Raw genomic sequence first — 17,518 nt, 5'->3', positions numbered from 1 at the left:
CAATTCAGGACTTCTTATTTTGAATAGAAAAGGAGTACAGGGCTTGCTTATAAGATGAGCTTTCCTAAACAGGATAATTTCATAATTGACTTCATTTGTTGGCTACTTTACAGTAGCCTTCTTCGACTTGGCACCCTCTTGATGCTTTGGAATATAGTTCCCATCAACCCTAGCCACCCATCAACCCTGCTGTAAGTTGTAGTCCAAAATATCTGGAGGGTACCAGGTTGCCAAAGGTTGGTTTACAGGATTAAGATGTTAGTCAAAGACTTGCCATGAGTAAATTTTGTGTAAGAGCCGCTGGATAATTAGAGGGCTTTTTGACTTTTCTGCTTCTTTTGGGGGTAAATGAGACCAGTGCATATGGCAGCCAATTCATCATTTGTAGGGGGTGCAGAGGAGCATAGGGTTCAATAATGGAAGCTATGAGGAAATGAGCCAAAAAAAGTATAGCTGATGCCTGGGCATTCTCTGCTATCCATATTGACAGTCTTCACAGTGTGAGTCCACCTCCAGCAACTAAAGCCTCTCCTACCTATAAACAAGCCTACAGACCCAGTGGTGGCTGACACCCATTGAGACTGGTAGGGCGAAAGTCAGGGAGCCCAACATTAGGTGGTGCTAGAGCCCATGACAGGCAGAGCAAACCAATTCTGGTTTTATCCCAATCCTTCCTGCTGAGTTCTGCAAGGGCAACACTGAGATTTAAGAAAGATACAACTGGCAGGCAGCGCTACCCACCAGATTAGTTGTAGGTCAGGGCTGGCTGAGGGCAGGCAGGTTGGTGGGGCAGACCCCAAAGCATTCTTACTAGCTTTATTACTGACTTAGGAAAATCTGTGTCTTTGCATACTTATGGAGCCCCTGGCTCTGTTCTTTCAGTGAAGCCCAGGTGAAGGAGAACCTTGCACTCATCTTTATAGAACCATTTTCCCAGCTGCAACTGAAGTCATTCTTCCCCTGATATCCCACCCCCTGATGTGGCCAGAGTGAGCTCTGTCTATGTTAACTGGCAGGCACGGTTGGGGGGCAAGGGAGGAAGGCGGAACAGCAGCATTTGATTAAAACTCAGCCCCTCTGGCCTTAGATCTAAGCAGACACAGCCAGTCCAACCCCCTCTTTTTTTAACAAATGATTTTATTTTATTACAGAAAGGGCCAGTATTTAAAAAAAGAAAAAGAAAAAAGCAAGCTCTTGATTATGTTTTCTGTTCACCAAGACTTTTCCTGTATTTGACCTTTGGATAACCTCCAAGGCTTACAAACATTTGAAAGGAGTAAAGGAGCTCATTTTATTACGGGGCCTCAGCATACATTCTTTCCAGCCTATCTTTAACATCAGTTGACAAGAATTATATAATTGCAGTCTGTGATCCCTTTAAGGCTAAAACATATTCGTTTTCCCTCGCAGAACACTTCAGGTTTCAGACTTAGATGTATACATTTTCTCTCCAGCTAGGTCAGTATGTAAAAAGACGGTGTCCCTTGAAACCAAGCCATTCCCATTCTACAGAGATGTCCCGATTTAATTGCCCACCCCCTTTGAAGTCAGAAAGCAGAAGGGACAGCAGCACCCACCCATCTCGCTTGTGTGTCTTCGTTTCCTGCGACTGTTATGAGCCACTTCATGCATGGCGTGCTCCTGCCATGAGCACCATGGGAGGGCCTGGTTTTACCACCAAGCTTGTGCCCTTGTTTTAGCGAAGCAGTACTCTATTTGGAGGCACGCGGGTGGCGCTGTGGGTTAAACCACAGAGCCTAGGACTTGCCGATCAGAAGGTCGGCGGTTCGAATCCCCGCGACGGGGTGAGCTCCCATTGCTCGGTCCCTGCTCCTGCCAACCTAGCAGTTCGAAAGCACTTCAAGGTGCAAGTAGTTAAATAGGTACCACTCTGGCGGGAAGGTAAACGGTGTTTCCATGTGCTGCTCTGGTTCTCCAGAAGCGGCTTAGTCATGCTGGCCACATGACCTGGAAGCTGTATGCCGGCTCCCTTGGCCAATAAAGCGAAATGAGCACCACAACCCCAGAGTCGATCACAACTGGACCTAATGGTCAGGGGTCCCTTTACCTTTACTACTCTATTTGGATGGTGTCCATGTATCCCACCATGTTTTCTGCAGTGGTGGTGGCTTGGGCTGGTCGTGTGTCGTCTTGGGTTGGTTGTGTCTATTTAACTATTCATGCATCTGCTTGTGGCCCCATAATGTGATTCTTAGGCCGTTAACACGTTACCAGCTTAAAACACAGCGAGGTTGTTCCATGCCCCTCCTCGAACACACCATGTCAAATTGCATTTGCGCATCCAAATCCTCCACTGTTTGCCCACTTCATCGAGTAGAAAAGGGGGCAATAAAGTATCCATGGGCTTACATTTCCAAATTGGATTGAAGCTGGTTTAGGGGGATACACATCCAAACATCGTATTTCTCAAGAAACTACCAGACAGATGTGGATTGTGGTTCATGGTATGTGCGCTCTGCTTCTGAAACAAGTGGTGGGAGGACACTGGATGCAGAGTAAATGGGGAACTCTGCCAGGCTGACAGAGAAAAAACACGTTTTCTCTTCCCCTGCCAATTTCATGTGGTTCCTTTTTTAATATTTCAATTTTTATTGCATACATCAATGATGCCACAGCAACCCAATAATTTTCACAGTACAGTTTTTCTTTACTTCTGTGTCACTCCCCTGTGAACCTGCTCTGAGGTAGTGCAAGCACACTCCTTGCTCCCTTTGCTTCCATAGGCCTGGGCATTGCCAGGGGAGCCACCAAGACTTTCCTTTTGTCTTTGGGGAGACTGAAATAAGATACTTTGTTGATTTAGAGAGGTTCTGAAGGACTATTAGAGCTCTCCAGGCCTAGTATACCTAGTTCTTAGCTATAGAAGGAGTCAGAATAGCAAAAATCACATGTTTCATGGAGCAAACATATCACCTTTTCAGGAGACAGTTCCTGGGCTCCTGCAATAATTGCTTTTAACCATCGCATTTTGGTCCATTCCACACCTAGGCTTGCCATTGAATGTACATAGATCCGGCAGGGCATGAAAACCTATCTCGAAGATACTCAGGTAAGGCCTATTTGCTACAGCATCCAGGTGGAAGCCAAATGAAGTTATTCTGCTATGAGGGCCATTATCTCATGTGATATACACTGTTCATCATGCAGTTAGGCTGTCCTTGCTTACACCAACACAATCCCCTTCATTTATTCCTGCCATGGAGAAAACTGCTACAGGTGCATGGCAAATGACTCAAGAATAACAGCTTACTACATTATTTAAATAATATTTCATACAGCAACTCCCAAATTTGGGCTTGGGCAATTCTGTTTTTCAGAATTGGGGAGCAATCGCACCCTTGTAGTTAAGAGGGCATAAGAAGTGTGTCGGATCAGTGGAAAGGACCAATCAGTCCAGCATCTTGTTCTCCCAGCAGCCAACCAGATGCCTATGATTCCTACCCAGCAACTGGTACCCAGAGGCATACTGCTTTCGACAGTGGCACTGATGGCTTTATATAAAAAGGTAAAGGGGACCCTTGACCATTAGGTCCAGTCGCGGACGACTCTGGGGTTGCGGCGCTCATCTCTCTTTATTGGCCGAGGGAGCCAGCGTACAGCTTCCGGGTCATGTGGCCAGCATGACTAAGCTGCTTCTGGCGAACCAGAGCAGCGCACGGAAACACTGTTTACCTTCCCGCCGGAGCGGTGCCTATTTATCTACTTGCACTTTGATGTGCTTTCAAACTGCTAGGTTGGCAGGAGAAGGAACCGAGCAACGGGAGCTCACCCCGTCGTGGGGATTCGAACCGCCGACATTCTGATCGGCAAGTCCTAGGCTCTGTGGTTTAACCCACAGCACCACCCGTGTCCCTTGCCACCCGCGTCCCTTGATGGCTTTATATACCCTCTATGAATTTGTCTAATCTTTTAATGCCATCCGAATCAGCACCCATCGCTACATCTTGTATGAGTTCAACCATAGTTTAACTGTCCTACAACCTGGTGCAGAAAGGGGAAAGGTTGGGGGAAGAGGGTTGAAAGTGATACGAAACAGCTACCATGAACAGCAGTGAGGACACATAGACACCTTTCTTTTATCCCGCTGCCACATTTGGTCAAGCAGCTTTTACAGGCTTTTAGCGTGCGACACAAAAGTACAAAGCTGGCTTACCAAATGTGGGCTGATTGTACATGCTGTTGACAACAATGCCTCTTTCATAGCACCTTCAACTTTTCAGTCCATAGCAAGCAAGATCTAAAGGTGTATACTGTATATACACGATGCTAGGGATTGGTTGGCCGGGGGGGGGGGGCGGGAGAGAGAGAGAGAGAGAGGGAGACATACCAATAAGCGATTACAGTATGGCTAAAGGGAAGTTTGCTCAGCTCATTGCTTTCCTCAACAGGGTTATTTATTTATTTATTTTGCAGACAGGACACAGCTGTAATACTCTCTGCTGCTCTAAAAAAGGAAAATCTCAGGTTTGCTAAGCTCTTCCCCGCTTCCAGTGGTGTCTCTGTATCAGCCGCACACATTCTTGTTTCTGTTTCAAACCAGAGACAAGTTTACAAGGCAAGTTTCTCCTCCGCGATCGCAAGAGGCTTTCTTCCCTCTTTCTCTCTCTGCGAGACAGAGGATTAGGTCATCAGTAATACCATTTGCTTCTCTCTCTCACTTGCTCTCCTTTGGTTAATCTCCTCTCCAAGATGTCCGTGTTACAAGAGAAATAAAAGGTTTTAAGTGAGCACATGATCTCCCTCCCACCCTCCCTCACCTCAGCACTCCAGCAGAGAGGGTGGTTTTAGAAAGAAATCGCCACATGGCAATGCTTTAAAAACAGAATTTCAGGCGCTTGCGAGACAAAAGGTGGGGGAGGCAGCCGCAGTGGCTTGCTTTGGAGAAAGCTGCCATTGCCAGACCATTGGCCCATCTAGAACAGGAGAGCCTCCTAGGCAGTGAGTGGCAGCTGCTCTCCAGGGTTTCAGACAGGACCCAGCATTGAACTTGTGGCCTCATAAATGAAAAGCAGATCCACTACCACTAGGCCACGACCCCTGCTCACAGCCTGGGTGTGGGGCAAGGTGCAGGAGTGATTGGCTCCTGCCTGCCACCCACCATTAATGAAGGATAATGTGTGATGCATGGATAGGCATAGGCCCCCATCATACGATCCCCACACCCCTTTCGAGTGGTGGTAGGTCACTGCTCTTGAGCCTATGTCTTTGGGCAGTGCCCCACATAAAGGGGGTGAGAAGGCTTTCCCCATTCCCTTCCCTTTCTCATTTCTCTTTGCCCTGCACTCTTTTTCTTCTGAATCTTGGTTTGATGCGGAGAATTTCTCACATTAATTCTAGAGCTGCAACATGTGTGCCGTTTGACACTGTGTTCAAGTCCATCAGTTCACTGGCACACAGCCACATGCTTCACTACAATACCATTGCAACACATGTGCATTGATAAAACGCAGCAAAAATAGCTGGGCAAATAAAGAAGCGGGTTTGAATAAATAATAAACAACTGCAAAGGCAATCTGGATGCGATTATACGTCGGAATCTTGGATTTTTCTCTAAAGTTGTGAGTGGCAAGAGCGGCTGTCCATTGTCACCTTGAAGTTGCTTGACTACGTATGTTGTTGTCATTGCAAAAGTTATGTTGCAGTTATACTGTCAGAAGATTGGGACAAAGGCATGAGAACTGAGGCTGCAGCTCCGACCGCATTTATCTGAATGCAACAGGACTCACTTGGCTAGGGTTGCAAGGAGACTCATACATCCCAGGCCTTTCAAGTTGCTGGTTCTCAGAGAGGGGAGGCACCACTGTTGCAGTCAGGGTTTTAGTTTTCTCAGCCATAACTCAGTTCCGGCACCTCTCAGGTGAGTGCCATTGCCATCATAAGAGAAAGAGGGAGGTGTTCATTCATGGTGAGCATCTTTTTTCCAGAAAAACAGGAACCAGGAAATCCGTGAACCAGGAAGTAGCATTTGCATTTGCTTTTACCATGAACTCAGTCGGCAGCCTTGGCTTCAGTTCCTCTCTGTACTACGGCCACAATGCTGACTTCCTTGCAGGAGTGTTGTAAGGGTTCCTTAGATATTGTATGTCAGGTGCTTTGAACACTCTAAAATTACTATGTACGTGAAGAGTACTTACTGCGACTTAATTTTGAGAAGGCGTGGCTAAGATGGTACTGCAAGGCTGCAATACTATAGCTACTTACCTAGAAGTGAGCAGCATTAACACATGAATATCAGGGTGCCAACTTGAATAAAATATTGGGAGGGCCAGGTAAGCCCTGCCCTATCAACTGCATCATTTCAAATGCTCATGATTTGAATGGCAATGCCCATCAACTTTGGGGGGCCCTGGCCCCTCAAATATTAGGGGGTGGATGTCTAGAGTGAGCTCAGCTCCTATGCACACACTGTAAATATTAAACATTGCTACCACGACTAGTATTACAACTTCAGAACTCATATACACAGAAGAATCCTGTTTATGTTGTAAGTCACTCCCACTGTATTCAGGGAGGCTTGTTCCTGGGTTAAGAGACTGGAGGCTCAATCCATCCCTGAAATACCTTAAGGGTTTTATTTTTTATGTGGGGGGAGTAATTATGCAGCACTTCTATCGGGTGCAATCAATCACTGTTTTATTTAAAAGGTGTTTAACAACTGAATGTGAACTAGGAGTGCTGCAGAACGCGAATACAACAGAGTTAGTGCCCAGTGGGGTTACCGACGAAGAGAGATATGTATAAAATGTAAATACCTGGCCCAAGGTCATGCACAAAGGCAGTAGTAATAAGGGTGACAAGTAGATTTTTGGTCTCCCGACGCTCAACTCTTAACTAGATACAGGGGCTGCTGCAACTGTATCTATGTATCTCCCTCCATATACACAAAAGAGCCTTTGTAGGGTATGCTGTGCACACATTATTGATGGTTATATCATATCAGTGGAAAGATAATTGTTGCTGTTCTGTCTGTCTGTGTGTACTGTACAGCTTCAATTATCTATCCATAATAGGGAGAGAGGGCAGCACTGGAGAATTTTAGGTAATCAACCTCTCCGAAAACGGAGGGGAGTTTTCAAGGCAATTACGAGGCATTGTGGGAGGTGGCCCAGTTTTTGAAAGGCAGAGAGTTTTCGCTAACCGGTCAACTGAGCTTCCTGTCAAAATGTTCAGTACTTGATTTGGCTTCTTAATGTTTATGAATTAAAAATACAGATAAATAATCTCTAAATAAACACACACACAGAGAGAGACAGACAGACAGACAGAGAGAGAGAGAGAGAGAGAGAGAGAGAGAGAGAGAGAGAGAGAGAGGTTGTTCTGCGGTATAGAAGCAATAACATCAGGTTGGGCCTCTCCGCCTTGTCCCCCTGCATTCAGAGGCATACTTCCTCCTCTGATCATGACAAGAAGCTGCCGATAGCCAGCTCCTCCATGAATGTGTCCAATCTGCTTTTTTCTCCTGCCTTCAGCCATTTAGCTTTTAACGAGAATAAATCAACAAACATCCATTCAAAGCTAGACGACACTGATGTCAGAAACTTTATTTCTGCTTCCCTTTTTCTATTTTTCTAGAAAAAGAGGTGTCAGAACCCACCATGAACACCTGCCTCGTTCCCACGTGAGAAGTGCCGGAAATGAGTTCTGGTGAGTTCTGGCTGAATAAAAGCCCTGACTAAGAAACTGACATTTCCATGCACATTGCACAGAATTGTCTGTTCGTGGTGGTCCTGAATGGCTTTTCACCAACTTCTTGGGAAATAAAGGTCAAAGCAGGAATGCTTGAATTGCTAGTTCTTGCTTGACACATGCAACTTCCTTGACACATGCAACCTGACTAGCCTGTCAGGTTTTAACTTGCTGTATCATCTGCCAATGAGTGGCTGAGCAACTGTCTTCTAAATGGGTCTATGTAGGCAGAAGTATCAGGACTGCTGCCTATCATTGGCTTAGCTGCAGTGATGTCACAGAGAGGCGTGGCAGCCTTGCCGTAGGCAACTGAGGTTTAAGGGGGACTTAGGAGGCCATTCCTAAAGCCAATCTGTAACTTAATTTACATTTGAATTTTCTCATCATAAGCCCAACCAAAGCTAACCATGCTAAAGTCCCATTGATTCCAGAGGAAAAGCATGAATCACACATTTGATTCTCTTGCAGAAACAGCTGAGACTAATAGGGATTGGCAGGATTGTGCCACAGCTGAAAGCAACTGACTACAAATTTTTAAAAAGAAAAACCAACGAGGAAAGGGAAGGTAAGAGAGGGGAGGGGAGAGAATAAGTAACTTAAAAATAAATAAATTAAAGGACATTAGGGATTTCAAACGATGCCTTATTGTTGTGGGCCGAGTAGCTGAGCAGCCTGTGACTAGGAGGCCATTGGTCACAGACAGCTGACTTTTCCTTTATAGGGTGTGAAGGATTTTTGGCTTTAACATGTGATCTGAGTGTCTTTAGGTGTTAATGAGCACCATGCCCTGAACCATACAAGCAAACAAACATAAGATCTTCGTGGCTGGCCAAAACAGTTTTAATTTACAGGGATAAATCTCATTAAGCCAGATCCATTACATTCTACCTTTTTTCTATTTATTTGTCGTGAATTGAAGCAGCTATCTCAAATAGCATGACCAAACTGAAAACACATTTCACGTTGCCACTCGGGGTCCCCATCCACGTCTCAGGCTTTCGCGGCCAGCACATTACAACCCCGAGCAGAATTGCTAGAATGTGTGAAAGAGATGCAGATGTCCACGGCTGTGATTCTGGCGTGTGCTTGTGACAAGCCATCAAGGTTTATAACAGGGTCATAAAGGCAAAAGAGTTGAGAACTGTGTCTCCTTAACTTTATCTATTTTCCGAAAGTAATGAGGATCAGAGAGATTAAACTGCAGTTAAGGGGTTTGTTTTTAATTCAGGGTGTCCCCCCTTCCCTCCATGAACTTTCTTTACATCACCAATATGGCAAACTTTTGTTTTTGTGGGACAAAAACAACATCAACAAGCACCCCTCAATGTTCTTCCAACTCATAGGAACAATAGCTAAAATGAATTGTGAACAGGAAAGATGTTCTGGAAAATGGAGCCATATTCCCCGAGCCACCATCTTCCTCTTGAAAAATCACAAACCTCTTGGGCTTTGCCAACTTTTTGCCTTGCTCCACCTCTCCCTCTATGTACTAATTGCCCACTGCCCTTTGGAGCCCATATATAAACTTCTTCCTGCTAGCAGACTTGTCTATACCACAAAGTACCTCCTGCATGGAGCTTGGCTGCAAGATGTCCCCTTATGACTACTTTGCTAGTCCCCTCCCTCCATGTTTGGCCACACCTCTGGTTCTGCAGAGAAATGTTGGATCCATCAGAAGCAGGAAATGTTTTGAATTCTGTTAGCGTTTCCCCTCAGCCCAAATAGCAGTTTTAGGCAGGACTTTTTTTTCCAGCCAGAACTCAGTTCCGACACCTCTCAGGTGGGCACCGTTGTCATAAGAGAACAAGGGAGGCTTTCATGGTGAGTTCTGGCACCTCTTTTTCTAGAAAAATAGCACTGGATTAAGGGCTTCTACCATTAACCTGCCTCAGTCACAGTGTGAGTAATATCAAAAACCTTCCAGGAAGGGATTGAGTGATGGTGCCTCAAACTAGGGCGATGGGGACCATGCAACTTACTCCCCATAAATAAATAGCAAGCCTGGCTCAAACAAGTGAAAGCTACCAGCCACACGCTCTGCAGTCATGTGGATGGACTCTGAAGACAAACAGGGGCGTTTACCTTGCACAAGAAACACAGAGAACCCATGCTGCATTCAGGTTTTTAAAACTTTTTATTTTTTATTTGCAACAAGGCCTTTCCAGCAAGCTGCCTGCAGCAATTCTGCACTGGTATTCCTGAGTTGTAACTCTTCCCATCTCTCCTTTTCCTCCCTGCTGCTCTCCTTCGGTTTCATTGAGCCCTGTATCTTTCGCCTGGCTTTTGAGCTTCTTTTGCATGAATTTCCTTCCCCGCTTCTCAGTTTCCTGGATAGGCTCTATCACTTATCTGGATCATTTCATAGCACATAAATAAAGTGGTGAGATAAAAGCACAAAGGGTTCTTGATAAAGTCCAAGTTTTGTTTAACAGTTAAGATAGTGAAAGTTTACAAGAGTTGTTCTGGGAGAGATCTGTGTTGTGAATAGAGCTATTATTGCCATTATCACATTGTTTAGACTGCTGGGCAAAAAACACAGGCATTTTCATACTTGTTTAACAGCTTCATCAGGCTGTATATTTTCATTGTCCTTTGGACTCAGTTGTCATGGGGATGAAAATGACACAATAAAAAGAATCACTGATTCCTTCATGACAACTGATAGGTCCAAGAAGTCTTTAATTAGCAGGCAGAAGAGATTAAGGATGTCAGACCCCCTCATTCTCCGTAAACTTCTCTCCAGGAGTCTGATTTTCTCCCCACAGGCCAATAGAGGGCAGTGCTATCCTGTTTCTTTTGATGCTAGATTGTTTCGTGTGTGTGTGTGTGTGTGTGTGTGTGTGTGTGTGTGTGAGAGAGAGAGAGAGAGAGAGAGAGAGAGAGAGAGAGAGAGAGAATCCAAAAATAAACCTCCACTTTTGCTACACTGGCCTATAAGCTGGACATATGACGGAATTATAACATATTTTTGCACAGAAGTAATATCTTTGTATTTATAATGTATTTATAGTTACAATTCATACCCGATTTTCAGGATGAAATCACACAATTCCAATTTGTTATGTCACTGAGAAAAATGAAGGCAACTTATTCCCCCCCCCCCATGGAACATGCTACTCAACTTCTACCCAAATCACAGAGCAAATGGGTATGATGTTGTAACAGAATGATTCTTCCAGAAAGGGTTTGATTAATGAATAGAACACATAAACATAGATGTGTTCACTTAAGTCATAGAAATGGCTGTATGGGTGTGTGTGTGTAATTGATGGTGTTCCCCATTGTTAAGGTAAGATATACCATCTGTTGAAGATGTTCCGATTCATTTCATATAAATGAACACGTTTAAAAATAAAAGCTCTTGTATAATTATGATTAAAATGTTGTTACACTTAGCAAACAAGTTAGTAGATGAGTTCTTGTTCCTAAGTTTTTTTGGTTTTTTTAAAAAATCCATAAACAGATATGAGAAGAGTCAAAAACTGTCAATACCAATGAGCATTTATTTGGCCAATTCCATCATTTTGCGCGCACGCATACACCTCTCACTCATTCACTCTCACACACCAATTTACTTCCTGTTATTTTTTTTAAGTAAACATCAAGGGTGGTCAGAATGAATTACTTTTAATGCTCAGTGTATAAATACACAGGAGCCTCTTCCTGTTCTTGAGTCACAATCCAAAGCAAAGGTTGGCATCTTACTCCTTTGGATTGTTTGATTATTGTTACTATTCATGCTTTTAAACCATTCCTTCCAGAGCCAGGGCAATTTACCAGCTACCACTTTTTCAGACCATGTCGCCATTTAAAGTCTTGGGATTCTAGGAGCTATATAGCATTTTCATGGTTTGCGATTCAAGAAAAATGTTTTATGTCCTAGGCTGTTTCGTTAGACCAGCATCCTAAAGAGAAACTGAAGCCGTGGAATTATACTATTTGTTTGAGTGCCGTCATGTTCATACTATTATCATGCAACAGAAACAACAATTTCAGATCTTCAAAGGTCTTGCAGGTTTTTAATCTTCTCACAGGTCATAGCTGAAGCAATCAACAAACTGGTGATAATTGTTTTGCCTACACTTGAGCTGGCTTCACATCTTTTAATATGCATATCCAGGAGAACAACTATTTACTGAATAGTAAACATGACTTGTGCTAATTCAATATGCAGCGATTGCAGACCATCCTTTTTTAAAAGTCTTAAATATCTTCCAACCTAAGGCACCTAAAATTGTAATTCACTACCTGTGCATCACTCTTCACAAGCCTGTGCTTTGTGAAGTTTGTTAGCTTTGACTTACGTGGCCAACTTTCAGCAGATACAAGTATGATGAGTCTCAACAGTACTCCTTTTTACTTCACTGTGGTTTGCATTAAATCAGAATGAATTGTTCAGAATGCATTAATTTTTGAAATTTAAAAACAGGTATCTTAAAGTTTGGGGCAAACACCAGATGCTGACGACATTATGCATAGGATAAGGCCTGTCAGACTTGGGATTGCTCACATGAGTAAAGGAGCAGGCTCTGAGAAGAAATATTCATCCTACAGAGTTTACAATCTTATTTCGCTCTAATAAGACTATTTGGCCAATTCCTAACAGGTAGTGGTTGGGCCAAAGCTTGTAGTCTGTAGCAAGATTCCCATAAAACCAAATTCTCCTCTGATTTTTGCAGCCTCTGTGGAGTGCAAAGTTACCCCGATTAATTGCAGCCAGAATCGTAGACTCTGGGTCTGCAGGATTTGTTCTCTATTTATTTAGATGAAGGCGTTATCAGCAAAAGGAGCTGATCTTGAAGGCATGTTTACCGCCAAGATGATATATCCTGCATTACGTTATCTATAAGTATTTTTGCTATTATAGAAACTTTTCCTCCTGGCTGGAGCATTTTGCTGCAGCAAATTGCAGAGCCAAAAAAAAAAAAAAAGGGGGGGGGGGAGGAAGGGACCTTCATTTGGCGGCACAGAAAATTTGCATAAAATATTGCTCTAAGCACTGGAGGATCTTATTACATAGGGTTTTGATGATAATCTTTGTTGAAATAATATTTAACACATGCTGCACTTTTAATTAAGTATCTGAATAATCTCAAATTAATACCAGAGGTTTAAAAATAAGTTTTCATTTTAGTGAACTGTAACATAATAGCAGGCACCATGGCCATTTCTCTCTCCCTTACCCTTTGATTTAATTAAATGCCCCTTTGTGTCTTTCTTGTCACTTCAGAAATGAGCATGAAGAAAACAGGGCCAGAAACAATTTTTAAATGCTTTTTTTTTTTTGCTTTTTGCCCACGTCTCATTATGGTTGTTGTTGTTGTTGTTGCTAATAATAATGATGGTGACGATGATGATGATGATACATTTTGCTTCTGGAATTCAGTGTTCTTTGATGAGGATGTTTAATTGGAATCAACTGGATTGGTGCTTTGCAATTTGCCTGCACACTCAAAGGGCAATTACAACATGTTGTTACCTTTGTGAAGATGTTTCGGTATATTGGTGCTGAGACAAAAGTCAGTGTTTGGGAGCAGCAGTCTGTGGCGGTGAAGTTCGTTCTGGTGCGCGGGTGCACACACACACCACACACACACACACACACACTGCAGACTGTTCAGTCTCAGCAGTTTGCACAACATAGGCATACTCTGAAGATTATTATGCTGTTGAAGTTGGAATGCAAAGTAAAAGGGAGGGCTTAATGTTTCCTGAGAGGAATCAAGCGGTTGCAAATAAATTCACGTTTATTCTATTTATTTTTTCAAATTAAAAAGCCCTGATCTGGCAGATTTGTTTGCCTTCCACTTGGGCATATTTGACAATCAGTGCTTCATTATTTCATCTTAAGAAATTCCATTTGAATAAAGGTTCATGGGAGTGAGAGTTTTCTATTGCAGCCACTTTGGTCTCTCTCACGTCTCTCTCACACACAGGAAAGCACATTGTTTGCTCTGCATAAGGCGGTGGGGGGAAGAATATTCACCATTTGGAACAGAGAGGATGTAATCAGACAGGCTTTGAAGGTTTTCTGTTAGATTCCCCCTTTATCCCATCCCATCTATCATTGTAAAGGAGACATATATAACTGCTGCAGTTTGTATATTGAGGGGAGCTGCCTGCTTTTTTCCCTTTGCTGAGATAATGACACTGTGGGTTGTTGACTGCTGTTATCTCTGATGACAGCCTTATCTGCATGGCTCTGATTCTAGCGCACAGAGTCGGGAGATATACAGTACTTATGAAACTGACCAGTGCTCCAATTATATGGGAGAAAAAGAAAAAAGAAAAATTCAGAACCCATTTCGACACAGCAGGAAAATGTTCATGATTTGTACCTCCTAAATTTTCATTTCCTTTAAAAAAAAAAAAGAGGAAAATTAAATATAAAATCCTTCTGGGACATGAAGCAGCGATCAAGGCCAGACCAAAGAGAGGCGGTGCCCCCCCCCATCCCAGTAACAGCAATCCACGTGTCACATGTGGGTTACACATGCAGATCTGTTACAGCGCAAGTCAGTTGTGGGGATCAAACTTGCATGTACCTCCTCCTCCTCCTCCTTTGGGTAAGCTGAGAGTACAAAGTGGTACCCAGATTCTGCCTGCCAGGCAAGTTAGCACCACTGCCTCCCTGATCACTCCGCTGAATAAGGACTAAATCGCTTCAGTCAATTCATTCAGCCAAAATGATCTCTCTGTTGGCCAACGCTAATGCAGCACAGTAGAGTTGTAAACAGAAATCTTCACAAGGCCCTGCCATACTGCACCACTTCCTTTTCTCCAGATCTCCAGGCACCTTAATAAGCAGTTATGATACAGCTTGACTCCATTCCCATGCTGGAAATCAACCACTTTGGTCCATCTGTACATAAAATCTTTGTTTCTGATTTAATCTGATGAAGGCTTGGCGTACTTGAACCGCTTTATTTCTCATTTGTGAGGTAACATTTAAACATGGTTCGTATTGCAGCGATGAGGTGAACCAGATGATTAAGTCTAATTTGCAGTTACCTGCCTGCACAATAAGAGGCAGCTGCCTGAGACCCTGTAAGCCCTACAAGTTACCAGCATGCATTAGTCCTTTCAGATAAGTAGGGTCTCAGATAACCAGGGATAACACAGGTTCGGCATTACAAAATTACAGTGCATTAGAAACCTGAAGTGGCAAGCCTTGCTCCCTCTCTCAAAACTTGCTTCGTGTACAAACTTTTGTCCCCGGTACTAAGCGAAGTTCCAAAACAAGGAATGTTTGTCACTATCTGAGGGTGTGTGCTCCAAAGTCCAGAATGTCAGATGGGCAAAAGTTAGGTACCACGGTATAAATGTACTTCAGAGACTCGTTTGCATTATCTCTGCAAGGAATTAACATAACTTGGATGAATATAGTAAGCAGAAGATGTTGCAATGAATAAGGGCCCAAGCTTGCTATCTGTGCATGGTGATTCAGCTCCTTTCATCACAGAGATGAATTTACAGATCCTGCAAGCCAGCAACAAATATAAGACTCTTGTTATCTGCCATCCAGCCACTAAGCTTCTAAAGCAAATGACATTCATGGTTTTGAGGTACTTGTATTGACTTACAAAGCTGTATACAGCTTTGGGCCCGGATCCCTGAATGCCTTCTCTCATGTTGATGGTGCTCCAGCTTCTGGAATTTTGTCTTCTCTGAGATATGCAATGGCTGGTACTTACTCTTTAAAGCTGTTGATGCCAGCCTTTTGCTGGGGGCCAGAACTTATGTCTATTTTAATGTTGGCTGGTTGGAATTTATCTGCCCCCACCCCGGTGATAATGATGATGATGATGATGATTATGTTGATCTGTTTTAACTGTAACCTACTCTAGAACTGCACTGGCAATGAAGAGTGGGTTGGAAATGTCATTCATTCGTAAATAAAGCAAGCTTATAAAATAAAGTTGCAATTAATGAAGAAAGGAAGTTGAGATTCCCAACACGAAACCGAAAACTGCAGCAACAGCAGCTTGTTTCAAGGAAGTGTGTGATGTGCAATGATTTTCTTGACACAATCGCTGCCATTTCAGCAGGATCAACTTTGAATGCAAGTGTTATGCAGTGAAAAATTATCAGAAATGAGAGGTTGCATCCAATGTTGCAGTTCGGCTGGCACATCAGACTGCTGTGCACCCAACAGAGCTCCCTCTTCCTTTCCTGTCAGCACTAAGTGGTTTGGGGGCCGTCTGGAGCAGATTTTGGGTTCATGCAACAGAAGAAGCCCCACTGCACCAGTGGAACACTATACAAAAAGACACTGGTTACAACCCTAGGCCTGGGAGAATGGCCTGTATTGTATGCTATGAAAACGACAGTGTATTTTCCTGAAAATCAGAGTGTGTGAACAATCTGCAGGGCACCAAAGAAGGACAGAGCCAAGCCTCAACATCTCTTTTGACCCACTGCTTTCTTTTCGGAGCAACAGGTTTATTGTCTAGCAACTGACTGGAGCATTTCAGTTTCAAACAATAGAGCTGGGTTTGCAATGGTTATTAAGCCAGTTTTGCTGTGGGATGGAAACTTTCCCCTCTGCAGCCTCAAAACATATGCTCCCTCCCCCACTCCAACACGTGCCCTCCCTGACCACAAATGGTCACTTTTCAGCAAGATTGCTTAGAAATGATGTCAGTAATTAAAACCATTCTCCCCTAATAAACTTCGAGGTTCCTTCATGAGGGAGAAAGCTGGTCTCTCACGTCATGACGCCTCAGCCATGGTGGGGCTGCTCTTTCCTTTCGCCCGGCCTATAGGCACTAGGAGCAGCCTGTATCTGCAGACCATGGGAGCCGCTTCCATTTTGGGTTGTAAACCTAGGCAGGCAAAGTGAAGTCAGCTGTCCTTTCTGGAACAGTGAAGGAAATGTATTCCAGCAAAGGGCAGTTTGAAATGAAGCATACTAACAGCAGGCTCTAGGAAAAAACTGAAGGGAAATGGGGGGGGGGGGGAGGCATGGCACACAGAGGGATTGTTGTTTGGATACCAAAAACATACAGCTACCCCAAAAATGGCCTTGTTTGTTTGCAGGCTATGAAATATAGGCTTTCCCAGCATTTTTGTGACTTCCACACTACTCCTCCCTGATCTGGATGGTCTGTTTTCATCAGAATGAAACTATGCAACAAGCATCTAAATACCGTCATATACCAGAGGCAGCAATGCTCGCCTACATGCTTCCAGCTACTACAAAAAACACACTACATGAGCCGTCATCTACAGCCACAACAGCTGATGAAAGTCTCTGTCACAGGACTCGGATGACTGGAAGCAGAAGGGGTCTGGTACTGTTGCTCGAGTATGGTTTAGTTCAGACTGGAAAACAAGTCCAGAGGAGTCACACTTGTCCAGAAAAGAATGTTACTGGCCCTACCGCTTGCACATATCTCTGTCATCAGAGACCCGGATGACAAGAAGAATAAAACTCACTTGCAGCAAGCAGTTTACAGGTGTGCAATGGGCACAAATCGAAGTGCTATTTTTGATTTTAGAAGCATCAGGGAAACAGAATTGCCTGCTCTTTTACTAGCATCCCTGGTGGCCCTCCTTCAGGTGGGCTTATACTTTCTACGGCCTGATGAACTCTTCATGACAAGAGGTCCAGCTGGTACCTTCCCAATTTTGTTTTAGGTGTCAGACGGTCCCATTTACCTTGGCTTTATGGAGTTTTGCTCAAGCTCAGTTTGTTCCTTCCGTTTTTTTTTAATTGGAGCCACTTTGATTTGGTAGATGGGCTGCTGGAGCTGTTTCAGTTTGTAGTGGCCTGCTTTTTCTGCAGCTTAGCTGGCCCATTGGATATAAA

General features: G+C 43.7%; 1 long non-coding RNA gene across 1 annotated transcript in view; it reads left to right on the top strand.

Annotated features, from left to right (window-relative positions):
• The first annotated feature begins 7,591 nt into the window (after window positions 1–7,591).
• LOC310700245 overlaps window positions 7,592–17,518 on the top strand; it is a 55,894-nt gene continuing 45,967 nt past the window's right edge. The window contains exons 1-2 of the long non-coding RNA XR_014522527.1: window positions 7,592–7,665; window positions 8,176–8,272. This is a non-coding gene — a long non-coding RNA (uncharacterized lncRNA). The remainder of the gene's footprint in view (window positions 7,666–8,175; window positions 8,273–17,518) is intronic.

Source organism: Podarcis liolepis (assembly GCF_965112155.1).
Source record: "Podarcis liolepis genome assembly, chromosome: 2".
Taxonomy (NCBI): domain Eukaryota; kingdom Metazoa; phylum Chordata; class Lepidosauria; order Squamata; family Lacertidae; genus Podarcis; species Podarcis liolepis.
Note: the sequence above shows the minus strand (reverse complement) of the source record. Positions and strands in the feature narration are given on the sequence as shown.